At 36.7% G+C, this 25,679-nt stretch overlaps 1 protein-coding gene across 1 annotated transcript in view; it reads left to right on the top strand.

Moving 5' to 3' along the window:
• Window positions 1-25,679, top strand: part of TDRD15 (tudor domain containing 15) — a 688,321-nt gene that overhangs the window by 497,489 nt on the left and 165,153 nt on the right. Inside the window, exon 5 of the mRNA XM_053201184.1 lies at window positions 20,288-20,434. The gene's annotated coding sequence lies outside the window, so the exon portion shown is untranslated. The remainder of the gene's footprint in view (window positions 1-20,287; window positions 20,435-25,679) is intronic.

Genomic DNA, 25,679 nt, shown 5'->3' with positions numbered 1-25,679 from the left:
ACTGAGATTTGAAGGAGAAGCTTGAGAATTCCAGAAAGACTGTTAAAAAAGAGGGGCCTTTGTCTACATCTGTCCTCATAGGATTGTTGAAAAGTGGCAAAACATAGGTCTTTGGTGGTTGCTGTTTTTCTTAGTCTGAAATTCATCTCAGTTTTTTTTTTCCAGTAAATGCTTTCCCCCTTAAAACTGGTTAACAATAGGCACCATTTAGAGCACACCTGAAGCCTCTGTGCATAAGAAATCAATGGAAAACTCACAGCAGTCTCCAAGGACTCTTTTTAAAATCACCTTGGACCCCGTATCTTAGAAAGAAACTAAAAGAAGAAGCTAAATATCATTGCCATGCATGAGGCATTTCACTACTTGCTACTTTAATTTCTAAAAAAAAAAAAACTACAGCTCTATTATAAGGAGCACAGGGTCTATTATCTCTTGATAATAACCTTAAATAAATGCCAAACATAGAGGTCTAAAATTATTTCTGGCCTCATGCATCACTTGCGTTCTATGTGATGGCCCTGCGATTGACTAAAAATAATGAAATGTATTCATTATGCAGAGGGTGTGTGTGTGTGTGTGTGTGTGTGTGTGCGCGCGCGTGTGAGAGAGAGAGAGAGAGAGAGAGAGAGAGAGAGAGACTGTTTCAGACATTAGTGCCTAGATATCTTCTCTGATAATGTTAAGCCTTTGCAGAAATGAAGGGGCCCTGTGTGAGTGACACTGTTAATAAAATTAAAAAAAAAATCCTTTCTTTTACTTGCCACTTTCCATTGGTTACCAAGTCTTATTATTTGATCCTTTCATAGTCCTATGTAAACTCCATACCCCCTCATCATCCTCATTATCACTACATCCATCCAGATCTTAATGACTTCTTGACTGAATTTTAGCCACAGCTTTACTGGTTTTGTCTCACTGCAGTCCCTCCATGCTGCTGCCAGGGTAATTTTTTTAATCTGTAAAACTGAGCTTTTTTACTCCAACCTACTTTTCCAAGGTTAAAGCTAAACTTAATATTTCAAATACAACCTTTTGTGACAATGCTCCTGCCTGGTTCTGTAAATCTGTTTTGCAACACAACCCTGTAATGCTCCCCACTTGAGCCATATCTATAATGCTGTAGTTACTTGAATGCTCTATTCTGTCCCATGGACTTCTGTTCATTCTATCCCATTTGTCAAGAATTCCTTTCTCTTGACTGTCTGCCTGGCTAACTCCTGGAGCTCCATCCAGAGTCAATAAATTATCACCATCTCCAACAAGGCTACAAGATTGGTCCCTGAATCTAACTAAACTCCTTCCTTGATGTTCTCATAATACCTTATGCATAAAACAATCCTAAACCAACCTTCGTGATGCTGCTGTTCTTTCTTTTTTCCCTGACTGCTTTTTAAATGTCTTCTTGGAAGTGACTCTGTCTTTGTAGCCTCAGAATTTAGCATAATGTCTTTAGCACATCTTGTACCAAATTCATGTCTTTAGGTGAATTAATGGGATTGACTTATACTTTCAAAAAATAAGTGGGAATATATGTCTTTAAATAAACATTATCTTTCCTAAAAGAATTTTCTTGGAGGTGTAGGCTTAATCTGGTGAGAAAAATTCAAAACCTTATGGAAACTCCTCTTTGGGGACTGCTTTGTAGCCTGCTTACAAATCACATAAGGAAATTGGGCTCAGCTTCAATAGCACATTGCTGTGTGGCATAAAACTAACTCCCAGCTTTATCACCCAGCTTACTCATCAGACTTAACTCTGAATGACTTCTAAATGAGGGTGAATTTTATTTTTTTGGCAATAAAAGACATAATTTGCTGCCATTGAGAATTTTAAAAAATCTACTGGCTCTGAAGTCCATTCTAAAGAGGAGTCTAGACATATTCTGATCAAAGGAAACATCTTTGAAATATATATATTATCTCCTGTGGAGGCTGTTTGGAAGAATTGATCTCAATTTTTGCCGGTAGCCTGGCTTGGTAATAAGTCCTATGACACATAGACAGCTTGGGCCTGGTAACAAAGGCACAAAAGTTACAGCCAGATGCTTTAGACTTGAGTTTTTACCCTGACACTTGCTACGTAAGTGGTGTTGGATAGGTCACTGACTGGGAGGAAAAATGGATTTCAGGTTATTTTGCTAAAATGAGGTCATGGGCATTCCAGAATTTCAATAATAAAACTTTCGTTGTATAATTTATTTTTATTGATTGGCTACTATGTGCTAAACTAATCTAAAATTTTCATAATTTCTCATTTAATCTTCTCAAAAAACAAATCATGGATAAGGAAGCTGAAGCTCAGAGAGATAAGAAATTTGTTCAGGGTGACACAGCTATTAAAGATAGAAAAAAGCAAAAGTTTTCATTCAGTCTGACTCCATAGGTCATATTCTTAAACAGTCTTTCCCCATTTCTCCAAAACTATCACCAAATCCAGACCTTCTAAGCATTACAGATTCTGCATATTAAAGAATTTGAATTTTTGTCTATTTCCTTATCAGGGTGTATGAATATAAATGAAAGCTTTTGGTGGATCTTATTAGCAAACACCCTACCTCACATACATTGAAAATTCAACACGCACAAAGACACACACACACACACACACACACACACACAGACTTATCCTACGAAATTTACTCTGTAATTCCCCTGGATTGAAGATCACTTGCCAGCCATCTTTTTGATAAGTGATGTATCTCCAAAAGGCAATCTTTCTGTAGGGCTATCATGTGGAAGAAAATACAGACTGCTCAGGTAGCTCCTAGAAAGCAGAAATAGAACCAATGGGTAGAAGTTACAGGGAGACTATTTCAATGTAATGTGAAAAGGAGGCAAGTGACAATATGGACAGTCCAACGAAGAACAGTCTGCCTTGTAAGGCACAGCACTTCCTGTCACTGATGGTGCTCAAACAGAAGGTGAAAGACCCCTGTCAAGGATGCCATACATACTAGCTTGAGGGGACATTGGGTCACATGTCCTGCAAGTTTTCTTATTGCCTTCAGGCTTTGAAATTTCATAAAGGAGCCAGGACTGAGGTGATCTTGCTCAGTGGACCAAATATTCCATAACTCTCAGTGAGAGCAGCTCTGGGCAGGTTCTTTAAGACACAGACAATGGTTGAGATGACATGTCAACATCTTTCCTAGATCCTGTCAGATACAGGACTATCAATGCTTAAGGCTGTTCACAAATTAATCATCCAGTAGAACATCAGTAGCTTATGATCTTATTGATATTTTTCAACTTAATATTTGCATATTAAATAGACAGTGACTGCTGGAGCAGGTGTTAATGATTCAAATGGCTTTTCTTGGGCTTCCTGGGTGGTTCAGTCAGCTGAGCATTGGACTCTTGTTTTCGGCTCAGGTCATGATCTTGCAGTTCGTGAGTTTAAGCCATGCATCAGGCACTGCGCTGGTGGCATGGGGCCTGCTTGGGATTCTCTCCCTCCCTCTCTCTATCTTTCCCTCTGTGTGCTTGCTCACTCTCTAAGAATAAATAAAAATAAACATTAAAAATTTAAAAAATAAACAAAAAAACCAAATGGCTTTTCTTTAATGGATAGTGATAACATAAGTCATTGTGTACATGTTGACTTACTTAATCCTCTTAACAGTATTTTGCAAATAATATTATATTCATTTTAAAGGTGAGGAAACTAAGGCTTAGAGAGCTGCATAGTCTTTATTACCAGAATGTGAAATGACAGATGTAAATATCTTAAGAGACAAAGTGGAAGGATGAAAAATTTCTTTGGTTGAAAGATGTGGAAATGTATTGCATAAAGCAATAGGTGATATGTCTCCATTTGTAAGAATGGCTTGTCAGCTCTCCCTATTCTAGATGTTGGGGTCCACAGTCTTGGTCTCCATTTTCTTTACAAATCACTCTCTGGATCCAGTGATTCCTTGTTTGAATTCCTACTAGTAAACCTTGGTATCTCAGATGCTTTGTGAGGGCCAATAGGAACAGCCAGAGAATTATAAATTTGACCAGTTTGAACAGAAATTCATTTTCAGTCTAGCGTATTAAATGGTCTATATTCAGTAGACAGTGGAAATCTCTGTTGAAAAGATTCCTTCCTCTTGTCAGTGAAAATTCATTGTGGTTTTGTGTCAGGATGATCCAAGGTAGATTTTTAATACTATCTCCTTTTCCCACATTTCTTCATATCTCCCCCAGTAAAGTGAGTCATTAGAGTCTGAGCTCTTTGCATTTAAACCAATCTCAGGCACCAGTCTGTCAAACAGCAGATTGGTTTAAGAATTGGTCAAAAATTCATGCAATGGAATATTAAATGGCAGTGAGAATGAATGAACCATGGCTACATGCAACAATGTGGATGAGTCTCAAGAAATAATTTTGAACAAAAGAAGCCAGCCACAAAAGAGTGCACAATGCATAGTTCTATTTGTATAAACTAAAATATGGTACAGTATTGAAACAATGATAATCGTTACACTTCTGGAATAGATATAGGAAGGACCCCAATAGGAGCTTTGGGGTGCTAGTGATGTGTTTTTTTCTTGAACCAGTATTTAATATTTGATAAAACTGAACACCTATAATTTGTGTACATGTTGACTTACTTATATGTAGTTTTCTTTATAAAAGGTGTATTTCAATAAAGAGTTGAAAAAAAGTTAGAAGGACGTGTCCACATCCAGACCTCTGGTATAAGTTCTAGGGAAGTAAATGATTTCACTGAGTACCTGCTAAGGATTTGCATACTGAGATCGACCTAAGGCTCCTTAACAACATTCTTCTCTGCCATAGACACTTCAAGTACTATATCCACCAGTCTCATGACAGCTTCCATCGCTCTCTTGACTTGTTGCAGAAAGTTTTCTTGCTCTGGGCTTTTTATTTATCTTCATCATGTTTTGTACTACTTTTTCATTTAACATATTGTGAACATCTTTTATGTCATTATCTAATATAATTAACATTTACTTAGCAATTACTATGTAATAAACACTGTATTTATATCTGCTATCTAATTTTCTCGACTACTCTGGGGGAAAGACTGTCGAAATCTTTATTTTTCTATATAAGGAAAGTTCTAACTTGGCCCAAAGGGTTGAAGCTACTAATTCTTTGTAAGGTGGAAACATATTTAACCCTACTGTCAGAAACTAAAAGAGCTGCCTCATTTGAGGTCAGAAACAACTGCCACTCATTGCTGCCTACTGTCTGCTCCATGCAATAATATAACAGATTTGCATGATGTACTGTGGGAAGGAAAGGCAATTGAAGACACTAGGGTCTAGATTATGGCATAGTGCTAGAAAGCCAATCCTGGGTGGAATGGTGAAGATCTATTGCTGGCCTTGCCAGCTGAAAGTAGACTCTTCAATAGTCTATACCAACATAAAGCATAAAGAAAAAGCATTCTAAAACCAATATTGCACTGTATGTTAACTAAAAATTAAATTAAAAATAAATAATATATATGAAGTCCAATTTGGGAACTTAAAAATTAAATAAATAAAGGATGGACTTTATAGCATGTGAATTATATCTCAAAAAAAGAAAAAGAAAGAGCATTCATCACATCATTTGATGCCTGCCATTTAGCAGGGAATGTGTTGATTTGCTCCAACAATGAATTTACATATATAATTAAAATCATCACATGATTAAGTTTTTAATGATCTGCTGTCATTCTCTAAGATCAAGTAGTCTCTTGCAAAGCAAATTGAATAGGGCTGTGGAAGGAATCAGCACCCCAGCATCTTTCAATCCTTGATGGCATTACTAATCTCTACAATCTGTCTAGGAGTGTGGTATTACTTTTAGTTTACTATTTTGATAGAGAGAAGCAGTTAATTACAGTATTTTACTTTTGACTTTTTCTATAATAATAGTCTACATCCTATAGGTCAGGGAACCAATGTGGATATTCTACCAGACGTATAATTAATCTACATTAATTGTGTATATTGAAATATGGAAAATAAATAGAGTGTGACTGGTGACTCATCAGGTGCACTGTGACTGACAACTCAATAAAATTCCATTAATCTTCCTACCTTCACAAGCCCCTTTTCTGATTAGTAGACTAAAGTGATATTCTGGACCTCTGGGATTTAAAGTCAGTTTATAATCAATGTCAGTTATTCCTAAAATGTGAGATTAGTTTCCCTTCCCAGTGTATTATCATTCTGGTAAATAGTTAAGCCACAGATTTTTTTGAGGAAGGGTAGGAGAAAGATGTATAAATGTTGGCAGTATGGAAGCATTATTCCTTAAGAGGTATCAGCCTCCTCTTCATTTAAGAGGTTCTGTGTCTGTGAATTGGCTCAAAGTTGAGAATTGATTGATAGATTGGTACTGCCTTTTGTTGTGATTCAAGTCAGAGAGAGATTCTTGCTAACACAAATCAACTAAGACTTTATTTTATTTGTTTAAATAATTTTTTAATGTTTATTCATTTTTGAGAGAGAGACAGAAAGTGAGTGGGGGAGGGGCAGAGAGCGAGAGCAAGACACAGAACCTGAAACAGGCTCCAGGCCCTGAGCTATCAGCACAGAGCCTGATGCAGGGCTTGAACCCACAGACCAGGAGACCATGACCTGAGCCAAAGTCAGATGCTTAACCAACTGAGCCACCCAGGCACCTCAAGACTTTATTTTTTTAATGGAGTTTACTTTTTTAATGTTTATTTATTTATTTTTGAGAGAGAGAAAGAGGGAGAGAGAGGAAGAAGGGCAGAGAAAGGAGAAAGAATCCCAAGCAGGCTCCATGCTGTCACTACAGAGACTGTCAAGGGGCTCAAACTCATGAACATGAAATTAGGACCTGAGCCAAAATCAAGAGTTGGTCACTTAACTGACTGAGTCACCCAGGCACCCCTCAAGTAAGACTTTAATGGTCTGCCCATAGATTTCAGTTCTGGGGATTCCATTATCAACCAAGCAACTCTAAAACCTGGTCACTGCTTTGGCTCTGCAACTTAATATGGTAACCTCTCTTACTTTGATTTTGGTGATGAAGTGCTATCTCTTGGCTCTTAGAATTTTCGAATCCCATTGCTCCCAATGAATGCAAGGAGCCCAGTTCACTGGCAGTAGTTCCTGCTATCAGTCCTGGTATGCAGAGAGTAAAGATGTACCAGAGAGTTCTGAAAGGATGCTGGGGCTCTCCTTGCCAGTGTATTTTGCATAGCTTAGGTGAAGAATGTATCCTGTGGGATAGTAACAGGGTAGTATGTTACATGAAAAATATACTCTAGAATTCTAATTTCACCAAACAAACTAATATTTTCCTCTATAATATGCTAGGGAATTTTGGGTACTTCAACTTCACTTAATATAGGTCACTTTTGAGTCCGAATTTCAGTCAACCAACCAACCAACCAAACAAACTAGTAGAATCACTCCAGACACCTGAGCTAATATAGTGGCTCCAAAATCTCTCTAGTAAGCTTGTATCAATAATAAATTTGGCTCAGTCCAATATTATATTCCTCCCATCCTTATCCCACATTCTTAGGACCCATTCCAACCCCCATGGATTTGGCTGATACATTGTAAAAATCATGCAGTTATTTGGGTGTATATTGCCCTCTTCACAGGTCATACCTTGTACTTCACAGTCTGTGAGTTACCTGCTAGAATTTGAGGCTGATTATAGCTGAAAAAGTAGTGGTAAGGATATGTCCATTAGGACAATCATCAGCTGAAAAAGTAGTGGTGAGGATATGTCCATTAGGACAATCATCAGCCCTTTGTAAGGCAACTATATTACAGGAGAAGCCATTAGAAGTTCACTAATCAAGGGGAAACTAATTTTCACAGGCTCTTTGGCAAAAAGTAGGGATTAGTGGTCACCAGCTTCACTGAAATAAACTCATATGTCCCCATCCCAATTTTCAGAGTCGGTTTTATTTCTAGTCAATGTCCTAACTTTATTGTGAGAGCTTATAAAATTGAGAATTCAGTTTTAATTATAATTAAACCATCTGCAGGATTAGATTTGGGTTTGGTTTTCAAAAATCTCGAGCCTGTGGCTCTAAGATACAAAGGTTTTCTTTAAAGCCATCATAGAAACTTCCAAGTCCCTTGCTTATTAGTTTTCTATTGCTGTATAACAACTTACCACAACTTAGCAACTTAAAACAACCTCCATTTTATTATATTCCACAAATTCCATGTGTCAGGATTTCAAATAAACCCTTTGTTTAGGATTGCACAAAGCTGTAGTCCATGCATTGGTTGGAACATTAGTCTCAGCTAAGGCCCAAGTCCTTTTCCAAGCTCATGTGTTTGTTGGCAAACTCCATTTCCAAGCAACTATAGAACTCATGGTGGCTTCTTTTTTCAAATTCAGAAGAAGGATTTCTCTATGGTCTGTTTTTATGGAGCCTTATATGACATAATATAATTGCATTATGGTGGAATCTATACATTTGCCATATTCTATTGGCTAAAAGTAAGTCACAGGTTCCGCCTGCAGTCAAAGAAAGAAAGTACAAGGGTACATCTCACTTGGGGTTACCTTAAGGTAAGTCCGTAAGACACATATCCTGAGTTGGAAATTCAACCCCCCCCCCCCAAATAATTTTATTTCTCCAATTTCTCTGGTGCATTTACACATAACCAACCAAACATTGTACAATTTATTTTTCCTACAGTGTTCTGTGACAGCAAATACTTGCCAACTTTCCATTGGCCTTTAATTAAATGTGTATGCAGATGGCTAATTAAATAATTGTTATATTAATGCATGACATGAACTATTAGAGTCTCTTTTACCATTGTAGGTATGGTCAAAAACACCCTTCACTTTCAATATAGGTCGAATAATCAATTCCAGACAACCCAGAACCAATTCAGAGAAGTCATCACTGTAAAAAATATGTCTGCTGTTTCATGCTAACCTCTGAATCTTATGAAAAATGTATTTTGTGGCCCACACTAACCCACAACTCTGCAGGGAAGCATAGTTTGCACTTAGCTAAGTTGACACACTAACATTCCACCACAACGGGGCACTGATGGCTGACTACAAGTTGATCTCATGATGTTGTGCATGCAATATGACAACGGAAGTTAAGTCCTCTGCTCTAGTCACTTTGGTACTACTTGGGCCATGAGTCTCTTCAGATGTAGTCATTTCTCAAAAGTGATAAGATCTACTCCCTTGTGTTATGTTCATGAAGAAGGCTCTTTACTAACTTCCCAAGCTCCTGAAGGTCAGATCTGATTTGATTTACTCAGTCAGTCTCTTTTATAGGATGCTGGGCCACCCAGGGTGAAATCACTGAGTCAGACACTTGGACTGAATGCCCCCGGTACAGAGATGTGGTCTGTGGAGGGAAAGTGCTACCTTAGGAGTGAGGCTGGTTGGTCATGGAGGAAAGGCTGAGTGAACTCTTGTCATTTCAAGGCTATGTAAGTTATTTCCAATTTTGTCTTAATTTCTAGAGTGTACCCCTTTTAATCAGGTATGAAAATGTGAAATTCAAAGTGAGCATAGTATACTCTGAACTTTCTATATATTTAATAATACGTGTATATTGGGATGAAAATGGTGAGTAGTAATACCAGTTATTATGTAGTTATCACATGTCTACTATAGGAATAAGAGCCTTTTTATACATTATCTCCTATATTTATTTTTTTTTAATTTTTAAAATGTTTATTCATTTTTGAGAGAGAGAGAGAGAGAGAGAGAGAGAGAGAGAGAGAATGGGGGGTGGGGGAGAAAGAAAGGGAGACACAGAAGCAGGCTCCAGGCTCTGAGCTGTCAGCACAGAGCCCAACACAGGGCTCAAACCCACAGACCACAAGATCATGACCTGTGCTGAAGTTGGATGCTTAACCGACTGAGCCACACAGGTGCCACATCTTTTTTTAAATAGCCTTATTGAGATATAATTCATATCCCATATGTTTCACCTATTTAGAGTGTACAATTCAACGGTTTAAGGTTTAAGTTTATTAACAGGTAAGTGCAACCACCACAGTCAATTGTAGAACATTTTTATCTCCTCAAAAAGGAATTCTGTACTCTTTAGCATTCACCTCTCTTTTGCCCTTTTCATGCCCTAAGCAATCACTAATAGAACTTCTGTCTCTTTGTAACCCTTTTCTTGACATTTCATATGAAAGGACTTATATGTTATCTTTTGTGACTGGCTTCTTTGACTTAACATAATGTTTTTAAGGTTTCATGCATGTTGCAACACTTCTCAGTGTTTCATTCTTTTTATGATAGGTTAATATTCCATTGTATGGATGTACCACATTTTGTTTATCCATCTATCAGTTGATGGACATCTGGGTTGTTTCCAAGTTTTGGCTATTATGTAAAATGCTACTGTGAATATTTCATGCATGGGTTTTTATTCATGTTTTAAATGAATTTTGTTTTCATTTCTCTTGATGAAATACATAGGAGTAGAATTATTTGGTCTTTCTAACAATCTTGTGAGATAAGTAACACAATCTATGTACTGATAAGGCAACTGATATTCAGAAAAGTTAAACTATTTGCCCAATATCATAGAGCAAATAAAAGGTGAGATTAAAACTCTGTGCCCTTCAAATCCATAGTTCATACTTACTCTACTGTACTTCTGCCAAGCATGAGCACCAAATATGCAGCAATATCCATGCATTTGATGAATACCACACCCCAAGTACAGATGTGCATAATTATCAGAATGACATCAGTTGTGGTTTAGGACAAACCTGACATTGTCATGACCACTCTCTCCCTCACCCCATCTCCCTTGCTAGAAACATGCACTCCAGCTACATCTACCTTCCTTTCATGGATGTTTTTTAAATTTTATATGCTTTTATTTTGGAGATAAAGTTAGGGGAGGGGCAGAGAGAGGGAGACACAGAATCTGAAGCAGGCTCCAGGCTCTGAGCTGTCAGCACAGAGCCCAATGTGGGGCTTGAACTCATGAACCACGAGATTATGGCCTGAGCTGAAGTCAGAGCCTTAACTGACTGAGCCACCCAGATGACCCCCTTTTATGGATTGTTTACAAAATGAACCCTGGCTTGTCTTTAGGGAGCAGAGTCAGAATTACCTTTCGTATGAAATAGACTTAGGGATTATGCAGGGGGGAGGCACGACAGCATCCCTAGCCCTGGATTCTCTCTGAGGCCCACACAGAATGAACTTATCTGGATGCCATCTGCATGTTGATCTCCTAACAAAACATGCTTCCAGATCATCAGGCAGCTTGGTCCCCAGAGCCTCCTTTCTCTTTCCCCTGGGGTCCTTTCTCAGCTTGGGTCTTCTAGTGCTGTGCATACACTCAAGGCACTGAGGCCTCATTACCATGAAATACTACTCATTAGGATTGACTGCTTTCTTCCCAACTAAGATATAGAAATCTTACAAACTTTTATATTTTTTAGGAGCAAGCAGTTCAAAATTGGATTACCTTTCCACATTTTCATACAAAGTGGATTAATGTGCCCCTGTCTTTATTACATTTTCCACCCTTGTCATTTGTGATTAAGCCAACACTATGAAGATGTATTACAGATTGGTATAAATGGGAACATTAAAACACTGGCTATATATCAGAGAAGCTCAAGGCAAGTTGATTTGTGCTACACACACTCTCAGTGCAATACATCTGGAATATTTCACGTCTCTTTGGACAAAACAATCTTTCTATGTTACCAAAAGTAACAAAAGTTAAGAAAAAGGGGAAAAATCGAGGAAAGAAGGAAAGGTGACAATTTTTGTTCTGGGACAATGGAAGGAAGCCACATTTCTGCAACAGTCTCAATATATAATTTTTCAGATTAGGTTCTCAGCTCAGACCCAAACCATCACCTGGGATCAATGAAGCAGGGAAAACATGGTTCGTAACCAGGATTCCTAATTCATATGAGCAAGAAGTGTATTTGAATAGGCCCCCACTCAATGTTTCTGAGTTTATGTTCCATCTCTGCCAGGTCATTCCTACTCTGTGAGTACCTTAATGGCTCAGGCTTTCTGGGGAAGCAGCAGGCCCTAGAACAGTTCAAATCTGAAAGGCAAGCCTGGTGCCTGTAGAGAGGCTACTCATTCTTAGTCACATGAGACAGGAACGCAAGGCCCCAAGGCTCAGAACATGGGATAGGCAGTTCTGGTAGGAATGTCCAATGAAGTGCTGCTTTCTGAACAGAGGCTGATCTGATTGCTCCCCTAAAGAATCCTACCTGCAATACATTCTTTCCTTCACTCTATAATTTCTTTCCTAGACATGTTTATGAGAGGACCTTATAGTTCCTTCCCATGACGTGCTGTCCAGAATGCAGCCACAGGCTCTCCCTGGCCTGCCATCACCTCCTCTTCTGTTGTGTTAGCTCCCTCAGGGCCCTGCCATGAAGACTGTGTGAACAGATCAGAATAATTTACTTTCTGACTACTTCACTAACGTTGAGGACACAATCTCATGAGTGTTTGAAGTTGTGTCTGTGGTCTGTGGAGGGTAGTTATGACTACATTGGAAAAGGACTTCTCTTTGGTGATATTAGTGCCCCCAGATAAAAGATCATGCTAAGAAGCTCTCAATTAAGCCAGTTTTTGTTGATAATGTTGAGTTGGCTCTTTACCTCTAATTTAAATCTAATCCTATCCAATTTTCTTTTGTGATTGCATATAGTGGAAATAGGACACGGTAGAGTTTTTGTGCTCAAGAATTTTGTGGAGAGTCAAACAAATAATAAGGAATTCAGTAAATTGTGTTAATCATGAAGAAGAAAGTAAAACAGGGAGATGATGATATAGAGAGTTGAAGAAACTAGTTTGTCAATTTCAAGGAGGTGACTTTGATGTAGTCTAGAATAACCAGAACCTAACTGGATCCTAACTTAATTTGGGGGGGGGGGGGTTGGGGAAGTAAACTGACAGAGTCCTTCAAAATAAACTGCTATGGGCAAGGCCAAAACTCCTGTTTCTGGTGCATTCTTGGAATTGTAGTTTTTCATATACCAGATGCCTTTTCAGTAGGGCATGAGGTAGTTAGCTGAAAGTCTACTTGAAATGTTGGATTGGATCAGAGTTTTTATGCACTTCAACCTGCTTTCCAACCTGCTTTCTAACTTTTAAGTTAGATGGAAAAAAATCTATACTCAAAAAATGGTAGAAATATAGTTTATACATTGTGAAATGTACCATAAAGGAAAATTAGAGTATAAACTTGGGATATGTAACAGAGAACTAATTTTTATCTGAAATGTCAAGGAATATTTTCCCAAATGATGTAATTTGAGCTAAAGACTAAAATTTGTGTAGATATTAACCAGATCTTTTGTGTGGGGTGGAAACAGGAAGCCTTCCTGGTAGAAGAAACAACATTATCTAAAGATCCTAGAACAAAAGAAAAAAGTTCTGTTTAGGAATCTGAAAGGAAATATCAGACAGGGAGAGTGCCAGATGAGTCTGGCAAGTTGAGCAGGTGCCAGGATATGTGGAATCTTATAGGTAATGTGAAATTAATTGATTTTTCATCCTAAGAGCAATGGGAAGTCCCTGAATTTTCACCTGAGAAGTCACAAGTTCATTTGCATGTAAAAGGTCATTCTGGGCAAGAGAAAAGTAGATGTGGGAAAACCAGTAAGGAGACCATCTATACTGTCCAAGCCAGAGATCATGGTGCCTTGGGCTAGGAATATGGCAGCTAATATGGCAGCACAGAAGTGGAAAATTGAACATATTAATGGTCTGTTTACCAGGTTAAACCCACAGCACTTGTTAATGTGCTAGAATATAGCAACTGTGAGAGAAGGAAGTATCAAAGTTGATTCCTTACTTTTGTCTTTTTCTTTTTTAAAATACCACTGCAAAGATGATAGTTCTTTGATAGAGAATAGGCAGGTATAGAGAATAAACTTTGATGAAAGGAGACAAACTAGATACACTGTCTACTGACAAAGAATGAATTAGTCTTGACTTGTTCAAGGATGAGAAGAAGAGGAATGGTGTGGAGGGATATTATTCATGTGGTTATGTGGCCATTGAAGAAATTCTGCAGACTAACAGAAGACTAGTGGAAAATTTCTGAGAACAATGTGTTCTACCTCCCAGGAGAAAATTTAAGGGCACTGGTTGTCATTCTCCTTAGAGTGAAAGAAGATTTTACTTTATAAAACAGGAAGAAAAATGATAAACGGAGAAAGAGTAAGGTGATTTTGTTGGAGAAGCAACATGGTAAATGAAAAGAGAGAGGTGAGATGAGGAAGAATTGGGAGAAGGTTAAGAACACAAGAGGGTAATGAGGTCATGAAAAACAAGTATGATTTGCAACAGTTTAATCTCTGGTATAGATAACACATTTGAGAAGACCTCTCAAAATGTGGGACAATAGGGTAAATAAATAAAAATAAGAATAATAAAAATATAAATATGGTGGACAGGGAATAAACAACACAAAAGAAGACTAATCAATATCCAAAAATAAAACGGGGAAAAATCCAACAGACATATATTCTTTTCACCTGAAGATGTATATTCTTTTCAGATATATATATTTTTTCAGAAGATATATTCTTTTCACCTGTACGTAGAATGAAGTATCTCACCACATTGCAGGCATGATCATTTAAGGAATATACCTATACAGGTAATAACAAAAATCTAAATTAAAATAAATATAAATAGATGTTATTCTCATAAGCATTCAATAAGGGGGAAAAAGCAAAACTGGAAATACAGCGTTTTAAAGAGAAACCAGTTTCAAGGTAGGCTCAGTTTTTTGTTCAAAAACACCAACTGTCAGAAGGTAACAGATGAAAATCTATAGACTTTTGAATTTTTTTTGTGATTTAAGAATATTTTACCCAGTTTACTTGTGTTTTTTATGTAACAAAAATAGAAAAAAAAAATTTCAGCTATGCAAAGACTCAGCTCTGCCAGCAGCCAAGTATGATCAACACACACACACACACACACACACACACACACACACACACACACGTGCATGCATACACATGCATGTGCTCCTGAATTTATAGTCTTCTGATGGGGAGATAAGGAAAAAGGGAAAAAAGAAGCAAAAGGTTAAGAATGTAGATATTATAAAGAGGTAGAATAGAGCCCATTTAAAAAGTAAAAATAAATATTTTATAACTCTAGTTTTTTTTTAAGTTTATTTACTTATTTTGAGAGAGAGAGCAAGAGGGGAAGGGGCATAGAAAGAAGAAGAGAGAGAGAGAATCTGAAACAGGCTCTGCACGGATGGTGTAGAGGCTCATGTGGGTCTCGAACTCATGAACCATGATATCATGACCTGAGCCAAAGCCTGACGCCCAACTGACTGAGCCACCCAGGCACCCCTATAACTCTAGTTTTAAAATTTAATGTAAATTTAAAAAAGTATTGCATATTAATGAAATTAAGAATAAAATTGTTATTAGTTCACAGATTACTGACAGAGGGTAGTAGGAATTTAGGAAAGCACAAAACTGTGGTAAAGAAGGGTGGAAATTTAGTCATTTCATTTTGTCTTAACTATAATATGAAAAACATGATTAAAGTGATGAGACTTGATTTTTCTTTTCCCCTCCCTTTCTGGAGCATGATTAACCCTGCTCTGCACATCCATCACATTCCTCTATTTACATCCTAAATTAATTTAGAATTTTAGGGGGTGCCTGGATGGCTGAGTTGGTTAAGTGTCCAACTTCAGCTCAGGTCATGATCTCATGGTTTGTGAGTTCGAACCCCATGACAGGCTGTATGCTGACAGCTCAGAGCCTGGAGCCTGCTTTGGACTCTGTGTCTCCCTCTCTCTCTCTCTGCCCATCCCCACTCACTCTCTCTCTCTCAAAAATAAATAAAACATGAAAAAAATTTTAAAAAATTTAGACTTTTAGGAATTTCTTGACTCATTTTCAGCTGTGCTTATCTAAAGCTGAAAGAGTAAAATATATGTGAATGCAACTTATATACTATGAGGCCAAACACAAGCACAAGACTTTTATATTATTAAGAAAACAAGTTATTTCCACACAAATGGCAGTGAAATGAGGTCCTACACCTCCTATGCTTGTGCTGATGTTTTGTACCTAAAATACAAAAAATATACATTTGTGCTATTTTAATTTATTTGTGTTAGTTTCGGCTCAGTATCCCCCCCCCCCCCCATGAAGATCTCATCAGACTTTGGCTACATCCCTCTTTGCTTTGTACATCTGGGGATTTGGCCAACAGCCACCTATGCCTTCATCTAAGCTAGTGTTTTGCAAACAGTTCATTTGAGGACCAAGGTCACAGATTTGACATGTTTTGAATAATCACATGCATCTTATAAGTTTAATATTTTTCTTTAACATTTTCACTTTTTTACTTATATAAATGTATATTTTAAAAAAAAATTATAGCATGAGTTTGATGTACGAGATACCTACATACAGAAGCTAAATAAAACTGTGTCTTGAGTGAAACTCTCGTGGTATTGTAATACCATCCTTCAGAACTGATAGTGTTTATTCTTGTCATCTATAGAGTGGTGGCTACATTCATGATCAAATGTTTGCCTCATCTGTGATGCCACTTTCTGTGCTAGAGCCAAAGGCCAGAGCTCTGGATGATGCAGGAAGCCATAATCTGAGCAGGTTGACTGATATAGTGAAGGCTGTACAAACGTCCTTTCACTCAGAAGCATTTTTCAGTCTTGACATATTTGCTTGGCTTTAAAAAGTTCAGATTATTTTAGGTAGTTAATTTGGCTCTTTGATTAGTATCTGACACTAAAATTATCCCAACCCAACTTATATATGATTTCACATTCCGACAGTCTTTTCAGAGTCTATAAATATTCTGATTCAGGTGCAAATATATTTGGAGTATGTCATCAGAATCTATTTGGATTTTCAGCTAAAAAATTCTAGATTCAATAATTGGCCAAATTCATTAGTGGTTTTGACCAGTATGTACATCATTCTATGCAATTAATAAAGATAATATATATTCAATCTTTTATGCTGGCAAGCACTTAGAAGGAAGAGAATTTTTTTGTTTGTTTATTTTAAATTCTCTTTCCTCACAAACTCTCTTATCCTCATTTGTCTATAAGTAATTATTAAGGTAAATTTCTTTAATATAATTTCTTTAAGATAGATTTAATTCTTTCATAGGATAGCAATGGTAATTTCTAATGTGGAGATCAAAATTACAAGAGCTATTCATATTCATTCTCCAGGACGCCATCTAATCACCAGCTGGGGTCAGGATGAACTTTTTCTGGCCAGAGAAAGGTGTCATATAATTCACTAAAATTGGTGCCGAATGCAAACACTTTCTTCTCTCAGACCCAGCAGGTGTGGGCTACCAGTGATGATGCATCATCCTATTTGTCTACAGCCTTCTTTTCTCTTTACATATTGCCCCTTCCTCTACCTACTTCCTTTCTCAGTGCCTCTTTTATGTATTACTTTTCTTCTTCATATTCTGCTCCTTTTCTCTGCCTCTTTACTAGTGAATTGTATATGCATCTGGGCCTAGGACCCTGTCAGAAGCTATGTCTGTCCCTTCACCCCTCTTGGCGTGTTGGCCACCTACACCCTCTCGTCATCATTTCTTCTGCCCAGCCATTAATTAGGACATTCATTGATGTTCTGCTTCAAATTGCAGGAGCCAGCTGCTGCTTTGACAATGCTGCCAATGAGGGTATAAAATGGAAAATGACAAGTTCTATCCTATCTAACAAGAGACATTAGCTTAAACAGAGTTTTTCGGATCTTGGATTAGAGGTCGATTTCAGGGAAAACATTTTCTGATAGGACTGATGTTTTCATAGCACATAAAGATAAATAGCCCAAGTTCTATATACATGCAACATAAATTAAATCCATTTTAACATAGACTATCTTATGTTTCATCACATGCTTTATGTGGTACTGAGGTATTTGGCATATTACATTTCACAGATTCCATTTCAGATATCACTGATGGAGAACAACAGCTAAGATAGGAATAGTAATAATAGCAGCAGTAGCAGTACCACTAGAAGTAAAAACTACCGTTTTGTTTGCAGAGTTTCTTCAACATTTAATATATGTAAGTTAGCCAACACCTGATAAGCATTTGCTATGTGTCTGGGATCGTGGTTGTTGAGCCATATGATACATATTTTTTGTACATCAAAAATGGCCGACTATCAGGCAGTTCATGTAGTTCAGCAGTTTCCCTTTTAATTCTCACAACAAAGCTGTGAGGAAATATTATTCTTGTTCTTTATTTGATGACACTGAGGACCAGATCAGAGAATATGTGGGGAGTCAAGACTTCAGACTGGAGTATGAATTCTCCATACTGCTACACAAAGTTCACCCCGATCTCATTTTGTGATTTTTGTGTTTCATTTTGGTTAGCAAAAAGTTTCAGGGGAGAACTCAGTGTCCTCTGTGTGCTGCTGATCCAAAAGCCTGTAGATCATGAACATGAGTTGTTTTCATTAGTTCCTGACCAGGACGTTTTTCTTCTCCCCTTGAAAATACAAGGTCTGGGCATGAATGTTATAACCACAGAGTCATTTACTAGAGCCATGTTCACTTACTTCAAGGATTCCTAGGAGTAGAGGCACGATTGTGAAAACAAAGGTACTTGCTCCCCTCATATCAGACAGCCAGCCAGCAGACAAGCTACAGGTATATTAACATCACCTTCAAGGGCCAGAGCAAGCAAAGCCTCCATCCTGGAACACCTTACATCAGTGGGTGAAGACAGCTCCCGGAGAGCAGTTCCTTCCAGACTCAAAAGTCTGTGACCATCCCTGTTGTCCTTTCTGGGTATTCTTTGCCCAGTGAAATAATTAGAATTTGCACACCATCAACACAGAGTTAGAAAATATTTGACTTAAGTATTTACGTACATACCACTGAAGCTCAGATATGTTTAGATGGAACCAGGACTGGAACCTACCAGGGTCCAGAAACAATGGCTTTGGGGTTGGAGTTTTCCAAGTGCTTTAAAGGCAAGCCCACAATTCTAATTGTTCACTTGTAAAGGAAACACTTGTATTAAAATCTCCTATACTGTTATCATCGCTTCCCGGGCCATATCACTATCATTCCATACCACCCCAGCTCTTCATCCTGAGTGAGTCAAGACCTCTAAATTGACAGGATATCCTTCCATTACAATTTCAATCACTGCATCACTGTGGCTGAACACCTAGACTGTTCATGATTTTTGTAGCATCCTCAGTTTTCCAGATGAATAATAAATATAATTCGTCAACTATTTCAGAAAAACCCATGTATTCTTTTTATTTTTTTTTTCCTTGGGAAACAAGAAATCTATTTGCTTTTGCATGGTATATGGCAGTCAGAAGTACCTCATTCATTCACTTTTTATTCATTTGATGCATGAAAAAAAGGCATTAAATGTATTTCAGCGTGTCACCTCAAATTCTGTTCAGCCAACAGTGATGAATATGCTCAGTTCCTCAGCTGGGGTACTGTTTCATTTTTTCGTGACAATATCATTTGACAAGCCAATTCTGCATTGGCAATATTGTATCATATTTTTGTCTGCATGTAAATTATGTTGACAGTCTCATAAACATAAATTGGCAGGGATACTGTCCCAAAGCAATGTTTGTTAAAATACACTAATGGAATAGAATAAATAAATTTTTCCAAAGCATTAATAACACAGTGGTGTGTCACTACATTGTGCAAGAAGGTCTACAGAATATGTTACTGTCTATGCTAAATTAATACAGTATATATTTCTTAATATATATTTCATTCCATCTCATGCTTATGTTTATTGATTAGTCATCCCATTTCATGGAGCTTTATGTAGTAATGATCACAACCTTGTGATACTTTGTAAAAGTCAGCATTGTCTGGGACAGATAGCTATAATTGAGCATGTGTGTAAGGTGTAATTTAAATCCTGCATTGTTACATTACTTTGTTCTTGACTGTGCTTCCTTTTCGTCACCTGCCAACCTAAAGAGATGCTTTTAGCTGGCTTCTACTCTGGTGGAACAGACAGATGCTAGAGATTTAGAAGAGGTATCTAGAACACTAAGCAGACTAGGTGTAGGTTTTATTAATTTAATTTTGAGATCAACAATGAGAAATTTCACTTCCAGGTATTTGTGGACAGATAGCATGGATCATTTTGGAAAAGTAGGGACTATTCCATACTTTTAATTCTTTCACTTGCTAGCAGTATAACCTTTGGCAAGATACGAAAAAATCTCTACGTCTCAATTACTGCACAGTAGGGATAATTACAAATAGCAACAGGTGTTATGAGGATTAGATGTTGAATGTAAAGTAATTGGTATGATCTCTGGCTTATAACAGGCATCACGAGATGGTATCTGACCATGTAGAATTGAGGGAAAGGAGCAGAAGAGATCCAATGAGAGAAAAACAAAGACAGAAGCAAAGAAAGAAAATGAATTTAACCATATTCTTTGATGAAACAGAGGATGCCGTGTCTTCAAAAGTGTAAGTATTTGTTATGGGGAGAAATGGGTACAATTTGGAATTTCTACACATGTATTCAAGTCAAGACTCTGTGTGTCTCCCTGAATGGCAGTGCATATGACTCTCTTCTAAGTTTCTTCTTTCCTACTGATTAATTCCTATTTTCTTATTTCATCTTTTGATCTTTGGAGAGTAAAGATTAACCGAGAAGTAGAAGCTGAGATTCCATTGCTGAAGAAGAACTAGAATTCCACTGAGACAAGAACATTAGGAAAAGCATTAGGACGGGTCCCTAAAGGCCATACCACTTGATGAGTGTTGGGCAGAATCCTTGTGTGGATTCCCCAATGCCTGCTTCTGGAACTTCATCCAGTCTCTCTCAGCTTTTACTTTGAAACTTCATGTGAAGCATCCTATAAACTATTCATCCAGAAGTCCACACACTTGGACTTGGGTGCTAAGCAAAGAAGGTTAGGCAGACATAGCTTCTGCCGTCAGATGTATAAATCAAAGCCCAGTAAATACATAGGTTTTATTGTGTTTGAAGTTCACCACTCTTACTGATTAACCATAAGGACACAAGCCCCCATCTTCGTGTTAAACTTAAGAGATTTTATTGAAGAGGTAAAATCTAAGGATTTCTTTTAAAAATTTAAGCAATAAGCCATGCAACAAATTATGAGTGACCATTTACTAAGTGGTAGCTGTAAGAGAGAAAGCAAATACAGGGACAGGCAGTGTTTGGGGAAAGTAAGAGGTAGGAGTTTTGTAAACTTAAACAGCAGGTATTATTCGTCATAATACTTATAAAGCATTATGCTAGATCTAGGGTAAATAGAAAAAAAAGTTTCATATACCCTCTCTGATCTCCAGGAGTTTACAATTTATTTGGAGACAAAAGACTCATATATAAGCGAGTTCTTGATGTGAATATGAGAAGTGGAACCCCAGTCAATAATACAAGCTAGAATGGTCTGTGTCATGAATGGTGTAGCATGCCTCTGAGATTCTGCTTCTTTAGGACTCGTTCTTCAAGAGTATTGCCCTCTGATAGCTCACAAATTAGTTATCCCCAAGAATTTCCCTTGGCCTGAGGTAGTTACCTTACCCAGGGTTATTCCCTCTGCCAAGGGGTAATACTCATCCACTGAATGGTTGATGGAGGATTGATGTACAAAGCCCCAGCCCCCTTCTCTAGATTAATGATGTCTATGAAGGGCCACTGTAACTGAAGAACATGACATGGGACTGGCTAGAGCTTAGGTTGCAATGCATCACCATTCTGCATTTTTCTATGCCTGGTCCTGCTTTCCTCACTTGGCTACATTTTTGGTTCCTAAGAGCCCTTCCTAATAAGCCATTTGTACACAAATCTCCATCTTAGAGTCTGTTTCCTTAGAAACCTAATATACCTACCACAGCCTGTGTGTTTTAAGGTTCAAAGAGTGGTGCAGATAATAAGTGCTACAGGAATATTTAGAAGAGAGAAATCTCTACTTTTTGTGTAATTGATTATCGTATTTCTCCAAACCTGCAAAGTGCTTGTTACATGGTCAGCCCTATAGAGTTTTGTGACATGAATGGCTTGTGTGTTGAAGAAAGTTAGCTAGATGTTGACAGACAGAAGGGAGAATAACTACAAAGTGATTGACTTGGGTAGCGGAAAGAATATTTTATCTTCCTCAAAAATAAATAATTGAACCAAGGAAGAGAACTTGAACTGCTTGTTCTTTTCTGTGTCCTGTTTCAGAGTGTTTAATAGACTAGAATTTATGGAACTGAATGAAGTGTAAGTTCAGGATTCATCATATCTGTGTGATATCTGCCCTTAACACTCACTGAAGAATTATATTTAAAAAAAAAGTCACTTTTGGATCCCATCTCCTGCACTTGGTGGTGTTATAAAACCGTCTCTCCTAGGGAGTTCTAAGGAAGTTTTAAAGACTATTTATCAACTATATAGATATAGATAGTAAAATAGATAGTAAATAGGTATAGACATGGGTGCAAAGAAATAGACTTTCTAATTATTGTACAATGTGTGAGAACATGTTAGCAAAAACTTCCTAGAGTACAATTTGTAACTAAAATGTACTAGCCCTTTGATACAATTCTATATTCGGAGACTTATTCTAAGAAAGTAATTAAGATATATGAAAAACTTAACCTCAAAGTTGATTATTACAACAGTATTTATGATAGCAAATAATTTCTAACAATATCAATGACACACAATTGAGAGTAAGTTAAATAAATTATTTTATTTTTCAAAAAAGGAGTATTTATCCATTAAATCAATGCTAGATGGATATTTATTGACTCAGAAAGATAGTCATATACATTTAAAGAGGTATAAAGCCCTAACCATAGTGTAATACCATTGTTTTGCTTATATAATGATCATGTATATGGTATACATATGTATGTTTCTAGGTATTTTTATGTGCGTATGTTTATATATATATATGTATATACATATATACTATATATACACATGCTGTACACACTATATACATATACACATTTATGTCTCTTTATATATATTTATATATCTGTATAATTTTTAAAGGCTCAGAGGAAATATATAAGAATAAATATATTAAATATATAATAAATAGTGGTTATTCTTGAGTAGAAGGACCGTGAATTATTTTTTATATATTTATATTTTCCTGTTTTACCTTTCTGGAATCCCCCTTGTCTTATTATTTTTCCATCTGGACTAGAGTCTCTGCTCTTTTACTTAACCACTGTCATGACAATATGCTAAACTAATTTGTGATTATATTTATCATATACACGTGATAAACTCTCACTGTGGTTGACTCAAACTATAGAGCTTTGTGGTTCTGTATATAATAGATATATAGCTATAAATGATAGCTTATATAGATATAAGCTAATAACAGCTTGACAGATTGCTACCCTAGGTCAGTTGGAACCACTACTGATGGAGGGTCATCCCCATTAATACAACCATCTCACTATATATACCCATTGAGCCCTCATTCCCATATCCCACATAAAACCTTTAAACTTGAGCTCCACATTCTGTTACTCTTCTCAATCTCAGTAGTCAATCTACTCTCCAGGTTGTTAGAGAAAATAGGAACCATTGGATAGGAATATTGGCATCATAAGTAAGTCATATCTATATGTCTGCCTCAATCTGTTACCTTTTTCTCTTCAGTTCCACTCATTACAGTGGAACTCAAATTCTTGGATCCAAATCCAATTCTTGGATCCATCCCTTCACATATAATCAAGGACAGTACACAATATTTTGCCTGTTTTCTACTTAATCTCCTAGATATCTTTCTCCACTGTCTCTATAACACCCTCCTTTCTGGCCTTAATTTGATCATCCTATTCACACTGTATAAAAAGATGTTCATATTATGGGAATTATCTTGAATTTATACAAGGTCAAGAAAGCAATATCTTTTTATACATAAAGAACGTACAGAGAGTAATATATGACAATATGTATGTACGCGCTTACCAGAATTAACTTATTTCAACATGTTGCCATATTTGCTTCAGATTATTAAAAAGAAAAAATAGTGAAATTGGACCTCTATCTTGTATTATGCACAAAAATTGACTCAAAATGGATTAAAGACTTAAACATAACATCTAAACTATAAAACCTTTAGAAGAAAACATAGGGGGATATCTCACTGACTGTACTGTGTATGTGAGGGTTTATTTCTGAGCTCTCTATTCTGTTCCAGTCATTTATGTGTCTGCTTTTTTGTCAGTACCATACTTTTCTGAGTATTATAGCTTTATAATATAGTGTGAAATCAGGAAGTGTCATACTTCACTTTTGTTCTTGTTCAAGATTGTTTTAGATATTTGGGGTCTTTTGTGAGATTACACAATAATTTTAGACTAGACATCCACATGCAAAATAATGAAATTGGACCCTTATCTTACACCACACACAAAATCAAGTCAAAATAGATTAAAAATTTAAACATAATCACTGAACCATAAACTCCTACAAGAAAACATAGGGAAAACTGTTTGAAGTTGCTTTTGGGAGTGATTTTTTGGATTTGACATTGAAAGCAAAAGCAACAGAAGCAAAAATAAAGAAGTGGGACTACCTCAAACTAAAATGCTTCTGCAGAGCAAAGGAAATGATAAAATGAAAAGGCAACATGATAGACAATATTTGCAAGCTATATATCTGAATATATACAGGACTCTTAAAAGTAATAACAAAAAAATCTATTTAAAAAAAAGTACTGAAATAGACATGTTTCCAAAGAAGATCTACAAATGGCCAGCAGGTATATGAAAAGATGCTTAGCATTATTGGCCACCAAAGAAATGCAGATCAAAACCACAACAAGATATCACCTCACACCCATTAGGATGGCTATTATCAAAGAGTCAAAAGTTAACAGTTTTTGGCAAGGATGTGGAGAAAAGGAGCCCTTGTACACTGTTGGTTGGAATGCAAATTGGTACAGCCATTATGGAAAATAGTACGGAGGTTCCTCAAAAACTTGAAAGTAGAACTACCATATGACCCAGCAGTCCCATTTGTGGATATAAACGCAAAAGAAAATCAGTATCTCAAAGAGATACCTGCACTCCCATGTTCATTGTAGTATTATTCACAATAGCCAAGATATGGAAACTGTGTCCATTAGCCTATGAATGGATAAATATATATAAATATATATATATGTATAATATATGTATATATCTCACACATATATACAAATATATTTATAAATATATATATGTGATATATATTTAGGTAGCCTTTAAAATTAATATTTAGATTTTTAGCCTTTAAAAAGAAGGAAATCCTTCCATTTGCAATAACATGGATGAACCTAGACAACATAATCCCAAGTGAAATAAGCCAAACACAGAACAACAAATACTCCATGATCTCACTTATATGTGAAATCTGAAGGAAAAGTAAAAAAAGAAGAAATCTAATTCATAGTAACAAAGTAGAATGGTAATTACCAGAAAGAGGCTAGGGTGTGGAGGAAAAGAGGAAATTAATAAAAATAAGAAAAAGAAAAGAAAGTACATAAAAAGAAAAATGGTGGTTACCAGGAGCTGGAGACGCAGAGGGTATGAAAGTTATTGTTTAATGGGAACAGAGTTTCAGTTTTGTAAGACGGAAAGACTTCTAGAGATGGGTGGTGGTGGTGGTTGCACAACTATATATATATAATACATATATTATATATAAATCTTATATATATATAATATTTATATATTTTATATGTAATAT

This window comes from Acinonyx jubatus, chromosome A3, assembly GCF_027475565.1.
Source record: "Acinonyx jubatus isolate Ajub_Pintada_27869175 chromosome A3, VMU_Ajub_asm_v1.0, whole genome shotgun sequence".
NCBI classification, from domain to species: Eukaryota; Metazoa; Chordata; class Mammalia; order Carnivora; family Felidae; genus Acinonyx; species Acinonyx jubatus.
Note: the sequence above shows the minus strand (reverse complement) of the source record. Positions and strands in the feature narration are given on the sequence as shown.